The sequence below is a fragment of the Eptesicus fuscus genome, chromosome 12 (genome assembly GCF_027574615.1).
Source record: "Eptesicus fuscus isolate TK198812 chromosome 12, DD_ASM_mEF_20220401, whole genome shotgun sequence".
NCBI classification, from domain to species: domain Eukaryota; kingdom Metazoa; phylum Chordata; class Mammalia; order Chiroptera; family Vespertilionidae; genus Eptesicus; species Eptesicus fuscus.
Genome location: NC_072484.1, coordinates 28,070,172 through 28,089,207, shown reverse-complemented (window position 1 = coordinate 28,089,207; position 19,036 = coordinate 28,070,172). Strand labels below are relative to the sequence as shown.

Genomic DNA, 19,036 nt, shown 5'->3' with positions numbered 1-19,036 from the left:
CTTTCCCTTCCTCTCTGAAAATACACACACACACACACACACACACACACACACACACACACGTATGTGTGTATATATCTATACTAATAAAAGGGTAATATGCTAATTAGACTGGACATCTTCTGGACAAAGCCACGGTGGCAGGGGCCAAGGCAGAGGCAGTTAGGGGCGATCAGGCCAACAGGGGAGCAATTAGGGAGAGATCAGGCCGGGAGGCAGGGGCAGTTAGGGGTAATCAGGCAGGCAGGCAAGCAGTTAGGAGCCAGAAGTCCCAGATTGCAAGAGGGATGTCCTGGATTGGAGAGGGTGCAGGCCAGGCCGAAGGAAACCCAACACGCCCACCCTGGACATGAATTTCGTGCACCGGGCCTCTAGTGTGTGTGTGTGTGTGTGTGTGTGTGTGTGTGTGTGTGTGTGTGTGTAGAGAGAGAGAGAGAGCGTGCGAGCGAGCGAACGCACAATTTGTTGTTCCACTTATTTATGAATTCCTTGGTTGATTCTTGAATGTGCCCTGACTGGGGATTGAACCAACAACCTTGTGTATCAGGATGACACTTTAACCAACTGAGCAACCCAGTCAGGGTGAAAATGAAGTGTTTTGTTTTGTTTTGTTTCAAAAAGGCACTGGAATAAGATACTTCAGAAAAGTAGCCAGTTAGGGGGGTGGGTAGGGGCTGGGAGGAGAGGAGAAAGGGGGAGATATCTGTAATATTATCAACAATAAAAAATATATTTTTAAAAAATAATAATAAAATACATAAAAAAAGAAGAAAAAAGAAAAGTAGCCATTTACAACATGAACATAGAAAAACATCCTGTACAACAGCATTAACTCACATGGTGCCCCCTTTTCATACTACACACACATGCAGGTGTGCTCCCAAAGCAGATGGTGTTGAACCAAGCAGTTCACAGTGGTTTTCTCTGTAAAATGGAATTACAATTGTTTTTTCGGTGTGTTCATTTGATTTTCCAAGTCTTAGCTATACCCCTCTTATTGTGTTAGGGAGCAAAATTAGCAGTCACTCAATTTTTAGTATCTACATTTAGGACAAAAAAATAAGGCAAAACAATTAAGAGATTAAACTTGGCCAAATACAGGGAGAGAAAATTTATTTCTTTAGAAATAACTATGCATTTGAAAATATCCAACTTGACCCTGGCTGAATAACTCTGTTGGTTAGAGTAATGTCCCAATACACCAAGATTATGGGTTCAATCCCTGGTCAGGGCACATAAGGAACCAACCAAGGAATGCATAAATAAGTGGAACAATAAATCAATGTTTCTCTTTCTCCCTTCCCCTCTAAAAAACAAATATTGAATATAATATAATATCTGATCTATGTTTTCCCTTTAAGGACAAAATCTAAACTATGTTTTTTAAAAAACAAAAATACCCTTACACATTTGGTGATCATCTTTAACTGCCTTTCAAACAAATGTTACATGGTGATATTTCAGTTTCATAACCATAGGGCACTGAGTAAATCAACCAGAAGATTTAGGATTATCAGATGAACAAAAACTACTCTGTAATAAACAGAGAATAAAATAAACAGGGAATAAAATTCTATTAAACACTCAAAACAAATGTATTGACTAACAGCACCCTCTAGTGTTACATTATTTAAATGGTACTCTGTTAATTATAAAACAAAATTGTTTTTAAAAACTATTTTGGAAAATTTCAAACATACAGAAAAGTAGAACTAGAACACATTTTTCATTTTATAGTCAACTTATTTCTGACTATGCATTTTTTTTTTCTATTTGTATTGATTTCAGAGAAAGGAAGGAAGAGGAGGAGGGAGAAACATCAATGATGACAGAGAATCATTGATCAACTGCCTCCTGCACACCACCTACGGGAAATCGAGCCCACAACCTGGGCATGTGCCCTAACAAGGAATCAAGCCCTGACCTTCCAGTTCATGGGTGGAAGCTCAACGATGGAGCCACATGGGGGGCCACATGGGCCAGGCTATGAATTGTTTTGATTCACATGACAACTTCTCTATTTCATTAACAGAAGTATCAGAGACCACTAGGTATCTCTCGGAGTTCTCTCTCATTCAATTAAGAATTAAAATAATAGCCCTGGCTAGCTGGACCAGTTGGTTGGAGCATGGTTCCACACACCAAAAGATTCTGGTTCAATTCCTGGTCAGGGCACATACCTGCATTTCGGATTCAATCCCCAGACAGGGTACATGCTAGAAGTAACCAGTCGATATCTCCTCTCGCTCTCGCTCTCTCTCTCTCTCTAAGATCAACAGAGGCATTATCCTCAGGTGAGGATTAAAATATACATAAATAAAATACAATCCTGTGTTTAAAAATTATAATTAACACTAGAGGCCTGGTGCATGAAATTCGTGCACGGGGGCTGGGGGTGTCCCTCAGCCCAGCCTGCACCCTCTCCAATCTCGGATGCCCCTCACAATCCAGGACTGCTGGCTCCCAACTGCTCGCCTGCCTGCCTTCCTGATTGCCCCTAACTGCTTCTGCCTGCCAGCCTGATCACCCTCTAACCACTCCCCTGCCAACCTGATTGATGCCTAACTGCTCCCCTGCCAGCCTGTTTGCCCCTAACTGCCCTCCCCTGCAGGCCTGGTCACCCCTAACTGCCCTCCCCTGCAGGCCTGGTCCCCCCCGCAACTGCCCTTCCCTGAAGGCCCGGTAGCCCCCAACTTCCCTCCTCTGCTGGCCTCATCACACCTAACTGCCCTCCCCTGCAGGCTTGATCACCCCCAACTGCCCTCCCTTGCAGGCCTGATCACCCACAACTGGCCTCCCTTGCAGGCCTGATCCCTCCCAACTGCCCTCCCCTGCTGGCCATCTTGTGGTGGCCATCTTGTGTCCACATGGGGGCAGCCATCTTGTGTGTTGGAGTGATGGTCAATTTGCATATTACTCTTTTATTAGATAGAATAGAGGCCTGGTGCACGGGTGGGGGCCAGCTGGTTTGCCCTGAAGGGTGTCCCGGATCAGGGTAGGGGTTCCTTGGGGCATGGGGCAGCCTGGGCGAAGGGCCTGTGGTAGTGTGCAGGCCGGCCACACCCCCTGGTGACCCAAGCGGAGGCCCTGGTATCTAAGATTTATTTATCTTCTATAATTGAAACTTTGTAGCCTTGAGCAGAGCCAAGCCTTCTGCTTGCTCTGTGGCCACAGCCATTTTTGTTGGTATTTATTTATCTTCTACAATTGAAACTTTGTAGCCTTGAGTGGAGGCCTGGTTCGGCCAGGGTGTGTGGAAAGCTTGGCTTCCTCCACTGTCAGGGAAACCCAAGCCTCCTGCTCGCTCCATGGCCGCAGCCATCTTGGTTGGGTTAATTTGCATACTCGCTCCTGATTGGCTGGTGGGCGTAGCTGAGTGGTGGTTAATTTGCATATTACTCTTTTATTAGATAGGCTAATGAAAACACTTGCTTTTAATCTGGCACACAACCAACTAAAGTCAGGCAATATTTCCCAGCCTCACTTGCAGCTAGATATGGCTATGTGACTAAGTTCTGGCCAAATGGGATGTTAAGTGGAAATAAACACAATCTCTCCTTTCTCTCTTCCCACTGGAATGGTGAAACAATAAGAAAAAAGGAGAGCCCTAGCCAGGTTGGCTCAATGGATAGAGCATCGGCCTGTGGACTCAAGGGTCCCAGGTTCGATTCCGGTCAAGGGCATGTACCTTGGTTGCGGGCACATCCCCAGTAGGGAGTGTGCAGGAGGTAGCTGATCGATGTTTCTAACTCTGTATCCCTTCCCCTTTCTCTCTGTAAAAAATTAATAAAAGATATTTTTTAAAAAGAGTAAGAAAAAGATCTAGTAAGATAACATATTTGCAATAACCCTTACTAAATTTTCAAAAGGAAATGGATCAGTACATATTTCAAACCAGTTGAATATTATTTTCCTTCAAATGGAAGGACCATAATAAAGGGTAAACATCTGGGTAAGATGAATAAATTCACTGTTCAACTTGACTATTAAAGACTCATTAAATTGGCCCTAACTGGTTTGGCTCAGTGGATAGAGAGAGCATAGGCCCTCAGACTGAAGGGTCTCAGACTCAAGGGCATATACCTTGGTTGCAAGCTCAATCCCCAGTAGGGGGCGGGCGGGAGGCAGCTGATAGATGTTTCTCTCATCAATGTTTCTAACTCTCTATCCCTCTCCCTTCCTTTCTGTAAAATCAGTAAAATGTGTTTTTTTTTAATTAGCCATCCCAGAATAGCATAACTATTTTTAAAAAGACTCATTAAATTGGCTTCTCTGGCAGACACTTAATGGATGGCTACTCATAATCTCAAAGCACAATGCAGAATGTGTGCTGACAGTATGTGGCAGAATTCAGCATTAAAGTACAAACAAGCTTATCCAGCTCTGAAATTAAGTGCATTGGAAAGACAGCATTCTTCAAACTCAAGATACACATTACAGGGTGTCCTGGTCACCACCATGCAGAAGAATACAAGGGACAGCAGAAAAATAGCACTGCACTGGGAATCTGGAAGCCCACGCGGTAGGCCACGCATGGAGGGGTTAAATGCAGGGATGTCATTACCCGTGGGCCTCAAATGTCCTGCACTGTAAATTAGCAGTGTTGGCCTATGTCTGTGTTTTTGCACTTCTGTTTTTAGTAATGGAACCAGCATCCGCAAATTAAATCTTATCAAAAGCCTGGATGGGGGTGGGGGGACAGAATTACACAAATGGGTGGATGATATCATTAAAATGTGGATTCAGTAACTCTTTTGCTATAAAGTTTAAATACATATTTTCCAGAAATAAAACAAACCCAAAAAATCCAACCAGTAAATCAAAGATTCCATAGATTAATTAACTTTAATAGCAACAAAAATACATTTACCTAATTTTCTAGCAGCAGCCTACAAATGCTATGCTGCAATATGCCACCTCTTTATCATTATTTGGATACCCTAACAAATGCTCTGATTGTTCATTAAAGGGGGTAAAAAAATCATTCAAGATCAAAGAAGGTAAAAATCAAATATTTTAGATCATGTTAAAATAGAATCTATTTCAAATTTTAATTCTTTGGGTTAAAAAAATATGTGACATACCTTTTAGAATCCTATCTAATAAAGAGAGAATATGCTAATTGACCATCACAAGATGGCGGTGCCCACAGCCAATAAAGAGAGAATATGCTAATTGACTGCCACACTCTCAAAGATGGCAGCACCCACAGCCACAAGAAGGCTGTGCCCAGTCCCCTCAACCCTGCTGGGGCGCCTGCCTCGGGAGTTCCCCAGTCCCCTCAGCCCCCCAGCCGCCCAGGGCTGGCCCAAGGCACAGGCAAGCCTTGGATGGCGGCTGGGCCAGGGCTGCCCGAGGCTCAGGTAACCAGGGCCGGCAGAGGCTTGAGCTTCCGGCAGTGGCAGCAGCAGAGGTTTGATGGGGACGTCGCCTTCCCCTGATCGCTGGGTTGCCTCCCACCTCTGAGTGCTCCCAGACTGTGAGAGGGGGCAGGCCAGGCTGAGGGACCCCCCTCCAGTGCATGAATTTTCATGCACCAGGCCTCTAGTGACTATAAAAGAAAAACTGCTAAGAGAATATCAAGTGTGATAAGGACACAGAGCACCTGGAATCATCACACACTCCTGGTAGGTATGTGAAATGGAATGACCACTTTGGAAAAACAGTTGGCCATTTCTTATATAAACCCAGCAATATTACTCCACGGTATCTACCCAGAGAAGTGAAAACTATGTTCAAACAAAAGCCTATCTATAAATATTTACCATGGCTTTATTTACAATAGCCAAAACCTAGAAACAACATTCACCCTTAATCAAACTGGGGCATATCCCTTTTTGTTTTTAAGGTGTCATTTCACACCCATTAGATAAGGCCAGAACAAAAGAGTTCAATAATACCAAGTGTTGGCAAGGCTGTGGATAAATAGAAATTTTCCAACTCTGTTGTCAGAAATGTAAATAGGCTCAAATACTAGGGAAAACAATTTGTTGACATCTAGCAGGTTGAAGAAGTGTATGCACTATGGTCCAGCATTGCCATTTCTCAGCCTATTCCACCCCATTTTTAACAGTACACAACTAATACATCAACAGAATGTACAAATAAGTTCTGATATGTTTAAACAGTAAAATAAAACAGCAGTTAAAACAAAGGAACTCTAGCCCTAGCTGGTTTGGCTCAGTGGATAAAGCATCCACCTGCGGACTGAAGGGTCCCAGGTTCGATTCCAGGCAAGGGCATAATGCCTGGGTTGTAGGCTCAACCCAGTAAGGGGTGTGCAGGTGGGTAGCCAATTGATGATTCTCTCTAATCATTGATGTTTCTATCTCTCTCTCCCTCTCCCTTCCTCTCTGAAGTCAATAAAAATATATGTAAAAAACAAAAAAGGAACTCTAGCCACTTGAACTCTAGTCAACGTGGCTTGAAAATATATTCTTGAATGAGCAACTAGGCTGCAGAACACACACCACATGAGATCTTTTTAAAATAAGGTTTTAAATCATGCAGCCAATATTGTATGTGACTTCATGGATATACTAGAGGCCCAGTGCACAAAATTCATGCACAGGTAGGGTCCCTAGGCCTGGCCGGCGATTAGGGCCAATCTCTGGGGCGACCGATGGCCCCCGTTGGCACCCACCTTGGCTGGCCTGGCGCCGCCCGCTCGCCGGCCCCGCTCCCCACTACTGCCGGTTGCGGCCTGCAGGCTAGGGGCAGCTCCTGCATTGAGTGTCTGACCCCTGGTGGTCAGTGCTCATCATAGTGACCAGTCGTTCCACTGGTCATTCTGCCATTCGGTCAATTTGCATATTAGGCTATTATACAGGATAAACATACAATAATACAAAAGTAAAAAAATGGACAAAACAGTTACCTCTAGGAATGATGGAGGGAAGTGAGATTAGCAAAGAGGTACCTAAAATGTTTTGGTTTTGTTTGTTTTTTTAGTTTTTTAATCCTAAGCAAAAACAACATGTTTGGATTTATTAGGCCTGGCTATCCGGCATATGAGTATTTATTTTTTTTACTTTCTTATATTTGAATTTTCACAATTAAAAAACAAACCTAAAGATGATCTCTAGAAGGCTACATAAAAGAAACACACAAAAACTGGGAAAAGTGTTTGCCTCTAGAGAGGGGATCAGAATGAGACAGAGGGACTTAACTCTCCATGTCTGTTCTCATGCACCTTTCAGAGTGTGTTCTGTGTAAATCCATTATCAACTTTGTTTTAACTACCAAAAAATTTACCTGAAGTATTTTTACTGTTACTGAATACTTAAGGCAATGCTACCAATTCTAACACATGTGAAGGTTTGGCGAGGTTTGGATCATGTGAAGGGTTGGCGAGGTTTGGAGGCTGGAAGAGCCAACAACTGGAGATTATGTGTCACTTTAATACTTCACCTGAAGTCATTGCCTAAGGGCAATACTGAATAAATATGCAAACTAGGAAACAAGGAAACAGGCTGAAGAAACACAAGATTCCAGCCCTGACTGTGCCACGAAAGAGCAATGTCTTCTTGGGAGGTGATTTAACCTGCCCTTCTCCAAAGATTGTACCAGTTCTAACACACAAACTCATCTCCATAAACCAGAGATGAGAAGTTCTAACTACGCCATAGGGAGCAATCAGCAGTTCTCCTGTAACTCTGGCAGGAAAACGTTTACAGTTTTTACAGCAGTTCCACGTGACCATCTGTGGTGATTGCCTCGTATCCTCTGTGGACTCAAGTGGGTAGAGATGTGTACAGATAGTTACTATTTCTCAATACTTGATGAGGTAAGAGGCAGAAAGTTGAGGGAGCAGTTATCCAATGACTTATTTTCTTCATGAACCAGGAAGTGAACGTCAGGTGGAGAGGAAGGAGGCTAAGCATGAGACTGGGGAAAGAATGAGTAAAAAGAATGACGTACAGAGTGGGGGGAAGTCAAGGGTGTGGCTGAGCCCCAAACTTGTAAATGCATAATAGAGAAAGTGACTTTGATGTCTGGTTTCTCTCCAGCACAGTGCAACTGGAGGAAATAACAAACACAGAACACTTAAATAATAGGACTGTGTGTGCCACTGAGGAAGGTCAGCAAGTTACAGGGCCAGTTCAGAGTGAGGAAATCAAGATGCTAATAAGAAGAGAGTCACATGAACCCCTGCGGAGACCCCAGCTATGGAAAAGGGCGAGGGAGGCAAGAGGAAGCCAGAGAAGAGCAGTGCCCAAGGAACAAGGACCACTGGAGGAGAAGAAATGAGAACTAGGAAGGACAGGATGTGTGCAGACAGGAGACTCTCCAAGCTCAAGATCCCACAAGTGTCACCTGGGAGATGACAAAGCCCAGGAGAGCTGACGTGAACTGCACGTAAAACTCCCTGGAAAAGATCATGTGAAGGGTTGGCAAGGTTTGGAGGCTGGAAGAGCCAACGACTTGGAGATTATGTGTCACTTTAATGCTTACACCTGAAGTCATTGCCTAAGGGCAATACTGAATAAATATGCAAACTAGGAAACATGTGAACATGCTGAAGAAACACACCTTGTTGATGCAGTCAACACGTTCCCTCAGCAGCAGCAGGGTGGTCAGCGGTTCCCTGTAACTAGAGACTTAAGTCCCTTATTTCTGAGAACTTGCTGCCGACACCTGAGTAACAAGGAAAATCAACCAAAGGCGTGGTCAGAAGGTTGGCACTCTTAATGTTCTGCAAACCAGCTGTGTTCAGGGATTCCCAATTGTCCTGTATTTCCTCATATCCTTTCATTCTCCTCAATTCTTCAAAGGCTGTATTTATCTAACAATAATACTGTACTTCTTCACATTTTCCTAGATCATCCATTCTTTATTTTAAAAGAAATGAGAAGTATTTGTTGGACCCTACACATTTACATGTCAACAATTATAAGCTACAAAATATATTTGTGATTATTGGGTAAAAGAGAAATTACTTTTTAAAAGATAATTATACACTGAGATGGCCAGATTATTATGATCTCTGAACGCATAATAATCTGGACACTCAGTGTATATCCTATATAATAAAAGGCTAATATGCAAATTGTCCCCTCGACCAAGAGTTCGACCAGCAGGCAGGCTGGCCAACCACCCATGTCCCCTCCCCCTGGCCAGGCAGGCCAGACCCCATCTGTGCACAAATTCATGCACCGGGCCTCTCTATGCATTCAGAGATCATAATAATCTGGTCACTCAATGTATATACAAGTGTATATTTTAAATGTTAAAAAGAATTTTTTTCTTCTCAAGCCAGGGAATAAATTAATTAACAGCTAGAAATACTGCCTGTCAATCAATGTACTTATTGAACTGATTCAGAAGCATTTCCAGGCAATGGGAGACCTCTCAATTTGACAGGAAAAGAATGAGAAAGGGGAAGCTGACAAAAGCACCATTTGACTATGAGTCCGTGAATGGAAGTGGCTTACATTATGAAATACCCAAAAATCCAAAAACTTACAAACTGAAAACCTATTACTCAGCAGTAGATAAAGTAATGTGGGCCTTGAGCGATGCCATCAGCCCCAAGTGACTGTTGAGCAACTGCGATGAGGTCAGACCAATTGACCAATAAAATACACACCAGACTTCACAGTTACTATGGGGGGAGGAGGGTAATGTTAAATTAACGCTGATTAAGTGATAGTTTTTTATATATTAGGTTATAAAATATATTACTAAAAATTCATTTTAGCTGCGTCTTTTTACCTTACTTAATATAGCTACTAGGATATTACATATGTGGAATAAACAATTGCAGGGCAGGAGGTCTGAACCAATGCAGCCCAAACAAGCAGTCCTCCAGATAAACCTCCCATCCAGGAGACCCGCAGCGTGTGGAACCACCACCTGCTCCAGCACACACCAAGCCTCCTGCCCTATGGCTAGAGCAGGCACAGGGACCAAAGGACCAAGCATCATACCTAGGTGTCCCAGGACAAGAAGTGGCAATGGAGGAAAATTGCTACAGAAGAATTTGTTCAATGAGAGGCAAGAACAAAATGGAAGAAAAGTGGTGAACGTAATGATAGTGAATCAAATGATGACGCAAGCAACCTTGACGCTGATTCAAAGGCATTCCAGAAGCAACTGGCAGGGAAGATCGTCTCCTTACAAGTTATGACGGATAACTTGGCCAAACTTATTGATGCCAAATTGCAGCTACTGGCAGCAAAGGTAGACACGCTATAGACAAATGCTTCATTCATGCATTCAAATTCTATGCAAAGAATTCCTCCCGTTGAAATCTTCTATCCAAGTATTGTTCCAGAAAGAAGCACTTCTCCTGCAGCTAATACTGCAGCCTCTGCTGCAGCATCTGACACCGAGAGCAATTTCTATGCCACATGGAAAGCTGGTGATTTTGGAAAGAGCACAATAGCCCAGACATAAGAGGAGAAATACTTCTGCACACTATCCTTCTATGAGCCATCTATAATAATAAAAGCATAATATGCTAATTAGACAGGACGGCTAGACGTCCTTCCAGACGAAGCCACAGTGGCAGGGGCCAAGGCAGAGGTGGTTAGGGGTGATCAGGCAGGCAGGGGAGCAGTTAGGGGCAATCAGGCAGGCAGGCGAGTGGTTAGGGGCAATGAGGCAAGCAGGCAGAGTGGTTAGGGGTGATCAGGCAGGCAGGCGAGTGGTTAGAGGCAATCAGGCAGGCAAATGGTTAGAAGCCAGCGGTCCTAAATTGCGAGAGGGATGTCCAACTGCCAGTTTAGGCCCGATTCCTCAGGGATCGGGACTAAACCGGCAGTCGGACATCCCCCAAGGGGTCACGGATTGTAAGAGGGTGCAGACTGGGCTAAGGGACACACCCCCCCCCCCTCCCCGCCGTGCACGAATTTTGTGACCAGCCTCTAGTCTATAACAATAAAAGCGTAATACGCTAATTAGACTGGATGCGGCAGGAGGGCCGGCAGGGGCTGGGACCAAGGCCTTTGCACGAATTTCATACATCAGACCTCTAGTCTATCTATACTAATAAAAGGGTAATATGCTAATGAGACCGGGAGACCTTCTGGGACACCTTCTGGACATCCTTCTGGACAAAGTCATGGTTGCGGGGCCGAGGCAAAGGCAGTTAGGGGCGATAAGGCCAGGAAGGGAGGGCAGTTGGGGGTGATCAGGTCAGTGGGAAGGACCAGTTGGGGGCGAGCAGGCCAGCAGGGGGGGCAGTTGAGGGTGAGCAGGCCGGCAGTGGGGGGCAGTTGGGGCTATCAGGCCGGCGGGGGGGGGGGGGGGGCAGTTGGGGGCAATCAGGCCAGCAGGGGGGGCAGTTGGGGACAAGCAGGCCGGCAGTGGGGGCCAGATGGAGGCAAGCAGGCCGACAGGGGGTGCATTTGGGGGCGATCAGGCCAGTGGGAGGGCAGTTGGGGGTGATCAGGCCGGCAGGGGTGGGGGGGCGCAGTTGGGGGCGAGCAGGCCGGCAGGCAGGTGAGTGGTTAGGAGCCAGCAGTCCCAGATTGTAAAATGGATTGGGCCTAAACCAGCAGTCGGACATCCCCTGAGGGGTCCCAGATTGGAGAGGGTAAAGGCCGGGCTGAGGGACAATCCCCCTCCCCCGTGCACGAATTTCGTGCACCAAGCCACTAGTATATCTATAATAATAAAAGCCTAAGCAACCGTAGCAACCGAATGAACAACCAAACAGGCTGTGTGGGGTGACTAGGCCGGCAGGGGGGTTAGTGAGGGGCAACCAAATGGCTGCATGGGGCAACCAGGTCGGCAGGGGGATTAGTGAGGGGCGACCAAACGACTGAACAGCAGGCTGCGTGGGGTGACCAGGCCTGCATAGAGGGGGAGGGGGGGAATTGGGGGTGACCAGGCCGGCAGGGGGATTGCAGTGAGGGGCGACCAGGCCGGCAGAGGGGGGCAGTGAGGGGCAACCAGGCTGGCTGGGGGGGGGGGGCAGTTGGGGGCGACCAGGCCAGCAGGGGGGGCAGTTAGGGTCCACCAGGCCGGTGGGGAGGGGGGCAGTTGGGAGCGACCAGGCCTGGGGGGGGAGGGGGGGGGCGTGGGCAGTTAGAGGCGACCAGGCCGGCGGGGGTATGGGGGGCAGTTGGGGGCAACTAGGCCACCAGGGGGGGCAGTTGGGGGTGACCAGGCCAGCAGGAGCAGTTAGGGGCAATCAGGCAGGCAGGCAGGTAAGCAGTTAGGAGCCAGTGGTCCCGGATTGTGAGAGGGATGTCCAACTGCCGGTTCAGGCCTAAAACGGCAGTCAGACATCCCCTGAGGTGTCCCGGATTGGAGAAGGTACCTGCTGGGCTGAGGGGACCCTCCCCCCACCCCCGTGCATGAATTTCATGCACCGGGCCTCTAGTCCTACCTAATAAAAGAGTAATATGCAAATTAACCATCACGCCCACCAGCCACTCTCACCAGCCAATCAGAGCAAGTATGCAAATAAACCCAACCAAGATGGCTATAGCCACAGAGAGCAGGAGGGAGGCTTGGGTTTCCCAGGCAACGGAGGAAGCCAAGCTTTCCGCCTGTGCTTGCCGGCCTAAGCCTCCACTCAAGGCTACAAAGTTTCAATTATAGAAGGTAAACAAATCCAAACAGAAATGGCGGCAGCCACGGAGCTGGAAAGAGCGGGAGACTAGGGTTGCCCCCAGCAATGGAAGAAGCAAAGCATTCCGCACACCCTGGCCGGCCCAGGCCTCCGCTTAAGGCTACAAAGTTTCAATTATAGAAGATACACAAACCGCAAAAGAAATGGCTGCCAGCCACAGAGCAAGCAGGAGGCTCGGCTCCGCTCCAGGCTACAAAGTATCAATTGTAGAAGGTAAATAAATTCGATACCAGGGCCTCCGCTTGGGTCGCCAGGGGGCATGGCTGGCCTGCAGACCACCACAGGCCCCTCGCTCAGGCCGCCTCAGGCCGCCCCACGCCCCAAGGGAACCCCCACTCTGATCCGGGACACCCTTCAGGGCAAACCAGCTGGCCCCCACCCGTGCACCAGGCCTCTAGCCTATCTAATAAAAGAGTAATATGCAGATTGACCATCACTCCAACACACAATATGGCTGACCCAATGTGGTCAAAGATCCTGCCCCCATGTGGACACAAGATGGCCACCAAAAGATGGCCAGCAGGGGAGGGCAGTTGGGAGGCACCAGGCCTGCAAGGGAGGGCAGTTGTGGGTGATCAGGCCAGCAGGGGAGGGCAGTTGGGAGGGACCAGGCCTGCAAGGGAGGGCAGTTAGGGGTGACCAGGCTGGCAGAGGAGGGAAGTTGGGGGCAAACAGGCTGGCAGGGGAACAGTTAGACATCAATCAGGCTGGCATGGGAGTGGTTAGGGGGTGATCAGGCTGGCAAGCAGAAGCGGTTAGGGGCAATCAGGAAGGAAGGCAGGTGAGCAGTTGGGAGCCAGCAGTCCTGGATTGTGAAAGGGATGTTTGACTGCCCGTTTAAGCCCGATCCCACTGGGCAGTCAGGACATCCCTCGAGGGGTCCCAGATTGGAGCGGGTGCAGGCTGGGCTGAGGGACACCCCCCCCCCGCCACCCCCGTGCATGAATTTCGTACACCGGGCCTCTAGTATATATATATGTAAAAGCCTAAGCGACAGGATGACCAAACAACTGTTTGACCAGTCGCTATGATGCACACTGACCACCAGGGGGCAGATGCTCAATGCAGGAGCTGCCCCTTGTGGTCAGTGTGCTCCCACAGCCAACCTTGCAAAGCCCCTCCCCCCAGCCAGCCGGCCGGCCTCATAGCCCCATCAGGGCACCCGGCCAACCTCCCGTGGCCCCTGCCCCCAATCACCGGCCAGGCCGAGGGCCCCACCCGTGCACGAATTCATGCACTGGGCCTCTAGTATTGCAATATTAGTGAACAGCATCGCCGGGTGCTGCCTCTTGTATCACATGCAGATTGCATATCCAACCTCAACAAAGCACTGCTTCCTGCCCAGTCCTATCACATGGGTCTGCCATCTAGCCTGTGGTGGATGGTTTTAGTGACAACCAACAACAAAAAAAAAGAAAAAGGAAATTACATAAGTGACTCCTACCATGCTTGTATTGGATAGCGCTGGTCCAAAAATTGTGGCTACCAGGAAAAGAGAAAAGTAAATGCTATTTCAGTGTATACAACCTTGGTAATCATGCTCAGACTCCATCCAAAGAATGTGTTCTGACACTCTGACTTCTCACACACACACACACACACATACCACACAGCGATGGCCATATATTTTAATCCAAACATCAATACAAACCCTACTTTACTATCCTACACAAGCAGCTGTGCAGCACACACTCTGACGGAGGGGAGCAGGTGCCATAACCTAATTTCTCACATCACAGCACTGGGGTGGGGGGGTGGGGAGGGAGGGAGCCAGGTCTGAGGAAGGCCTAAGTAAAGCTCCACAGGCTAACAAGCACAAACTGAAAGGTCATAACGGAGTTGGAGCTCTTCTCTGGAAGCTCAAAACCAGCACCAAGAAATCTAAATAAAACACAGCATCCATCCAAGGGTAAACACTACTCAGATCCAGAGGGCCTTTATAACTACCGAACGGCAGGCTCTGATTCTGTAGGCAAACCTAAAACAAAGTAATACCTGTACATAAGAAGAGTTATCATAGAAGGAATAGGGCAGGTTTATCGATGAGATTGTCCCATACCAAACAGAAAGCCAGCAAACAATTCAGACAATTTATAAGTATCTGATCTTAATCCAACAACACTAACACAGATTTTTAAACATATCTTTAAACAAAAAACAAAAAAAACTGTCCCACTGGAGTTGTTCTAATATGCTTAGAATCACTTTCATAGTAACCGTTACACAACCCTTCCTTCCTTACCTTCTTACATAAGCTCTGTAATCATCAGTGTTTACATAGGGTTTTGAAAACTCAAGTTTTCCCGTAAATATTTAATTCTCTTGTTGCTACTGATCCAACTACCAACAACGCAGCACTTTTATAACATGTTTAGTAATAAGAGGGACACTGACGTCAATAGCACACAGTCCATAAACCAAAATCACCAGAATTACCAGACAGCCTCTCAGAAATCGGCTGCTAAGATAGAAATTCCTCCTCGATCCTCAAAGTTTTTGACCCAGTTTATATCCAAGTCCCTCTCATCTGTGGATCAACTTCTAAAACGAGCCTGAACCAGGCACCCTGGTCTCCAGGCTCCAGGCACTGGGCAGAGCTGGTATTCTCAGCTATGAAAGATGAAAGGTACTAACTAGCAATCCTTCTCCTTTACATACATACTTTTTTTTCCTATTGATTTCAGAGAGGAAGGGAGTGGGAGAGAGAGATAGAAACATCATTGATGAGAATCACTGATCCACTGCCTCCTGCACGCCCCACAATGGGGATCGAGCCCGCAACCAGACATGTGCCCTGACTGGGAATTGGACCGTGACCTCCTACCAAGCCTTCTTTTTTCTGTTTAGTAAGAGCTTAATTTGCTGGAACCTGTACTGATAGTGTCAGAGAAAATGGGATAAGCCAATCATTCGGCCAGTTTCCTGCACTGCCACAAGAGTCGAAACAATGAGGTGGAAATGGCATACACGTGAAGCCAATTTACCATCTGACTGGACAGACTGGGGCAACTAATGAATTACAGAAACATGATCATTATCGAGCTGTGTGTGAGAGCTCAGAGTAAAAGGAACTCAACAGGGCTTGAAGTGGTCAGAAATGACTTTGGGGAAGTGAAACCTAAAGTCAGGCTCCAAGGGTGGAGAGTCCCAAGTGGGAGGCAGCCATGGAGTCCAGAGACTGGTAGGAGTAGGGCATGTCTTTAGGACCCACAGCAGCTGACCCACAGCAGCTGTGGGAGGTGGAGGAAGAAAACTCTCAAAAGTCCAATGTAAACACAACTTTAGGAAACCTGCGTTTCTGGGCAGAAGAGAGAAGAAAGAGCCCACTGCTGAATAATCTTAAAATGGAAGATCAAGAAGCTTGTGTGTTAATCCAAGTACAATAATCTTGGCAATTAGGATGATGGAAGTGACAAAGAAAGGGGGATGGACAGAGGTAGTGATGTCAAAGAAAAAGAAAACACAAAAACAAAAAACTTGGTGTCAAAGAGGACCTCTAAGAAAAGAACAAGAGTGCCCCCTTCAGAAATAAGTAAGGATGTGGGTTGGGCGAGGCAAGTCATGTCAAGGTCTGGATACGTTAAACCTGAGCTTGTCCGTTTGACAAGCCACCACCACAGACCACCAGGGAGGAGAGAAAGTAGCTCTATGAAACAACACAGCAGAGAAAAGTCTGTAAGCTGAAATATAAGGGTGGTAAGTGAAACTGGGATAGCATTTATTTTGCGGGTATCCCCAGACAAAATTGTCTTCCCCTCACTTCCCTAGTCATTAATAAATATTACTTTTAGAATGTAACATATACAATCTGATGATGATGGCTTAGGGGAAAAAGGCTACAAAACAAAAAAACTGAAAGAAATATGCAAAAATAATCACAATGATGTCATTAGGTGGTGACATCAGGGATATTTTCTTCTTAATTTTTGGAAGTTCCCAGGTTCTACTTATTTTTTTAAATAGCAAAGACTGACTTCATTAGAAAATGAAAGTAAACATTTTTAAAAAAGGAATGATCCCCTCTAAGCACTTGTGAAAGCTCTTATAGGTGTACACCTAAACATTGAATTTTATGGTATGTAAATTAAAATAAATACAAATACCATTGGCAATGTTTCATACCCATAAACTGGATAAATTTAGTTCTGACAATACCAAGTGAAAAACATGTTTATCAGTAGCAGTGCAAGTTCTTGCAGCTTCTCAGCAGAAGAGTGACAATATCTAACACAATTTAAAAACTGAAGCCCTGGCCGGTGCGGCTCAGTGGTTGGAGTGTCACGGACTGAAGAGTCTTGGGTCCAACTCCCAGTCAAGAGCACGTGCCTGGGTTGCAGGTTCAAACCCAGCCCCAGTTGGGGGGTATGCGGGAGGCAACCAATCGATGTTTCTCTCTCTCTCTCTCTTTCTCTATTTCCACTCTAAAAAAAAAGATGGGAAAAATATCCTGGAGTAAGGATTAACAACAACAAAAATTAACAACTGAAGGACCTTATGCACTATGCCCAACAATTTTACTGCCAGGAACTTACTATGGACAAAATATGTACAAGAAATTTCACTGTTGTATTGTTTAAAATAGAAAATAATGAAAATGCCCATCAATCTTTGGTAGCAGGAGAGGGTAGGCGGAAAGAAGGGGGGGGGAAGGAAAGCTCCTTGGTAATGTATACATGCTTAGCCTCATTGCTTAAATTGCAGAATGCTTGAGAGAGTAAGGGAACAGGTCTTAAATGTCTTTACACGCAGGGTTCATACATATGACCCTGACCAGGAGCACCAACAACAGTAGGTACTCAAATGCTTGCTGATTAAAAAAAAAAAACACCTCAAAAACATGTAAAACGAAAAGACTTACCTCCTACCTTGTTATTAATGCAAGTGGCAAGACTGTGCCTATTTATTTTCTAGTTTAATCTACATGAAATGTGGCCTAAAGAAGTCCATTACCTTGTCATTAGCATTAACCTAACAATTATTCCCAGAACTACACTTATCGACTGTTGCTAACATGCAAAGGGTGAGGTCAAGCACAAATGCGTTCTAACACTACAAGGCTACAAGCTGTCAGCACACTCTGTCATGAAACACAGAACGACAAAGGTTGTATTTCAGACGCACCTAAATGCCAGGACGTGGACCTGTCCATATGCTTTCCATTACACGCCACTGAGCTCCATTTCCTTCTGCTGTCGAGGTCCAAGCTCGAAACCAGACAGGGAGTCCCGATTAGCAGGGTTAAGACCTAGCCAGAAAAGAAACAAGTGATAAATAAAGAGTGATAGTAAACCCAGCAGGAGGCACACTGCATGAACGGCATCCACTTCTCACTCCTGGAGCTTGCTGTTACTTCTTCACTTCTAAGGAGTATTTCCAAGGCCCAGCCCATCCCTGGGCAGGATCACAGACTGCACCGTTGGTCCCTTAAAAATCAACTCTCCATTTGCACAAATATTTTGGAAGAGGGTATTTTAGAACATCTGGAAAAAGCAATTTTGTACTCACTCGGGCTTTCTTCCTTGACAATTTTTTCCTCTCATCCTCACCTTAGAACATTTTCATTGATTTTTAGAGCAATGGGAAGGAGGAGAGAGAAACATCAACCTGAGAGAGAAATATCTATCGGTTGCCTCCTGCACATGCCCAGGCTGGGGCCGGAGACAAAACTGGCAACCTAGGTATGTGCCCAGACGGGGAATGGAACCCTCAACCTTTCGGTGTACAGGATGGGACAGCGCTCCTACCAACTGAGCCACACCAGCCAGGGCGTTTTCTTGGACGATTTTTTAATTCCATATTCTCTAGCACAGGGCTTTGATTTAAAAAACAACAAAAGCTTTTTAAGAACTTTCTTCCACAACCCCGGGAACCACTGGGCCCACACTTTATAGGTAAGAAACTCAAGTGGGGTAAGGCTCCTTGTCAAGCTCCCAGAGCTTAGAAGAGATGTGGCATTACAGGGTGAGCCCCTGCCTCTCATTTTACCTCTACAATGCCTCCAACGCCTCCACTAGAATGAACTGAAGATACTGCATTTGTGGAGAAATCAAACATTTAATTATTCAAAAATCACCTTCTTTTAAAACCTCTTTAAAAAGTGTTAATACACTGGAGGTTGCTCCCATAAAAGCGGGTCACGTTCTATTTAAGCTGGGTTATTACCAGGTACACATGCTCATTTTATTGTTTATTAAGTGAATGTATTTATACATACTTGCACCTATGCATGCATTTCACAATTTTCCAAAAACCCAGAGCCGTGGCCAGGTGACTCGGTTGGTTGGAGCATCCCCGTACACCCAAAGGTTTGATTACCTGGTCGGGTGAGTGCGGGAGGCAACAGTTTAATGTTTCTCTCTCTCCCTCCCTTCCTCCTCCCTTCCTCTCTCCAAAAATCAATTAAAATAAAACAGAGCCAGTCTCCTGCGGCTGTCTCTGGAAAAGAAAATCGCA

General features: G+C 46.1%; 1 protein-coding gene across 1 annotated transcript in view; it reads right to left on the bottom strand.

The window, feature by feature from the left end:
- SLC23A2 (solute carrier family 23 member 2) overlaps nt 1-19,036 on the bottom strand; it is a 135,218-nt gene that overhangs the window by 99,881 nt on the left and 16,301 nt on the right. Inside the window, exon 2 of the mRNA XM_054723708.1 lies at nt 17,705-17,828. The gene's annotated coding sequence lies outside the window, so the exon portion shown is untranslated. The remainder of the gene's footprint in view (nt 1-17,704; nt 17,829-19,036) is intronic.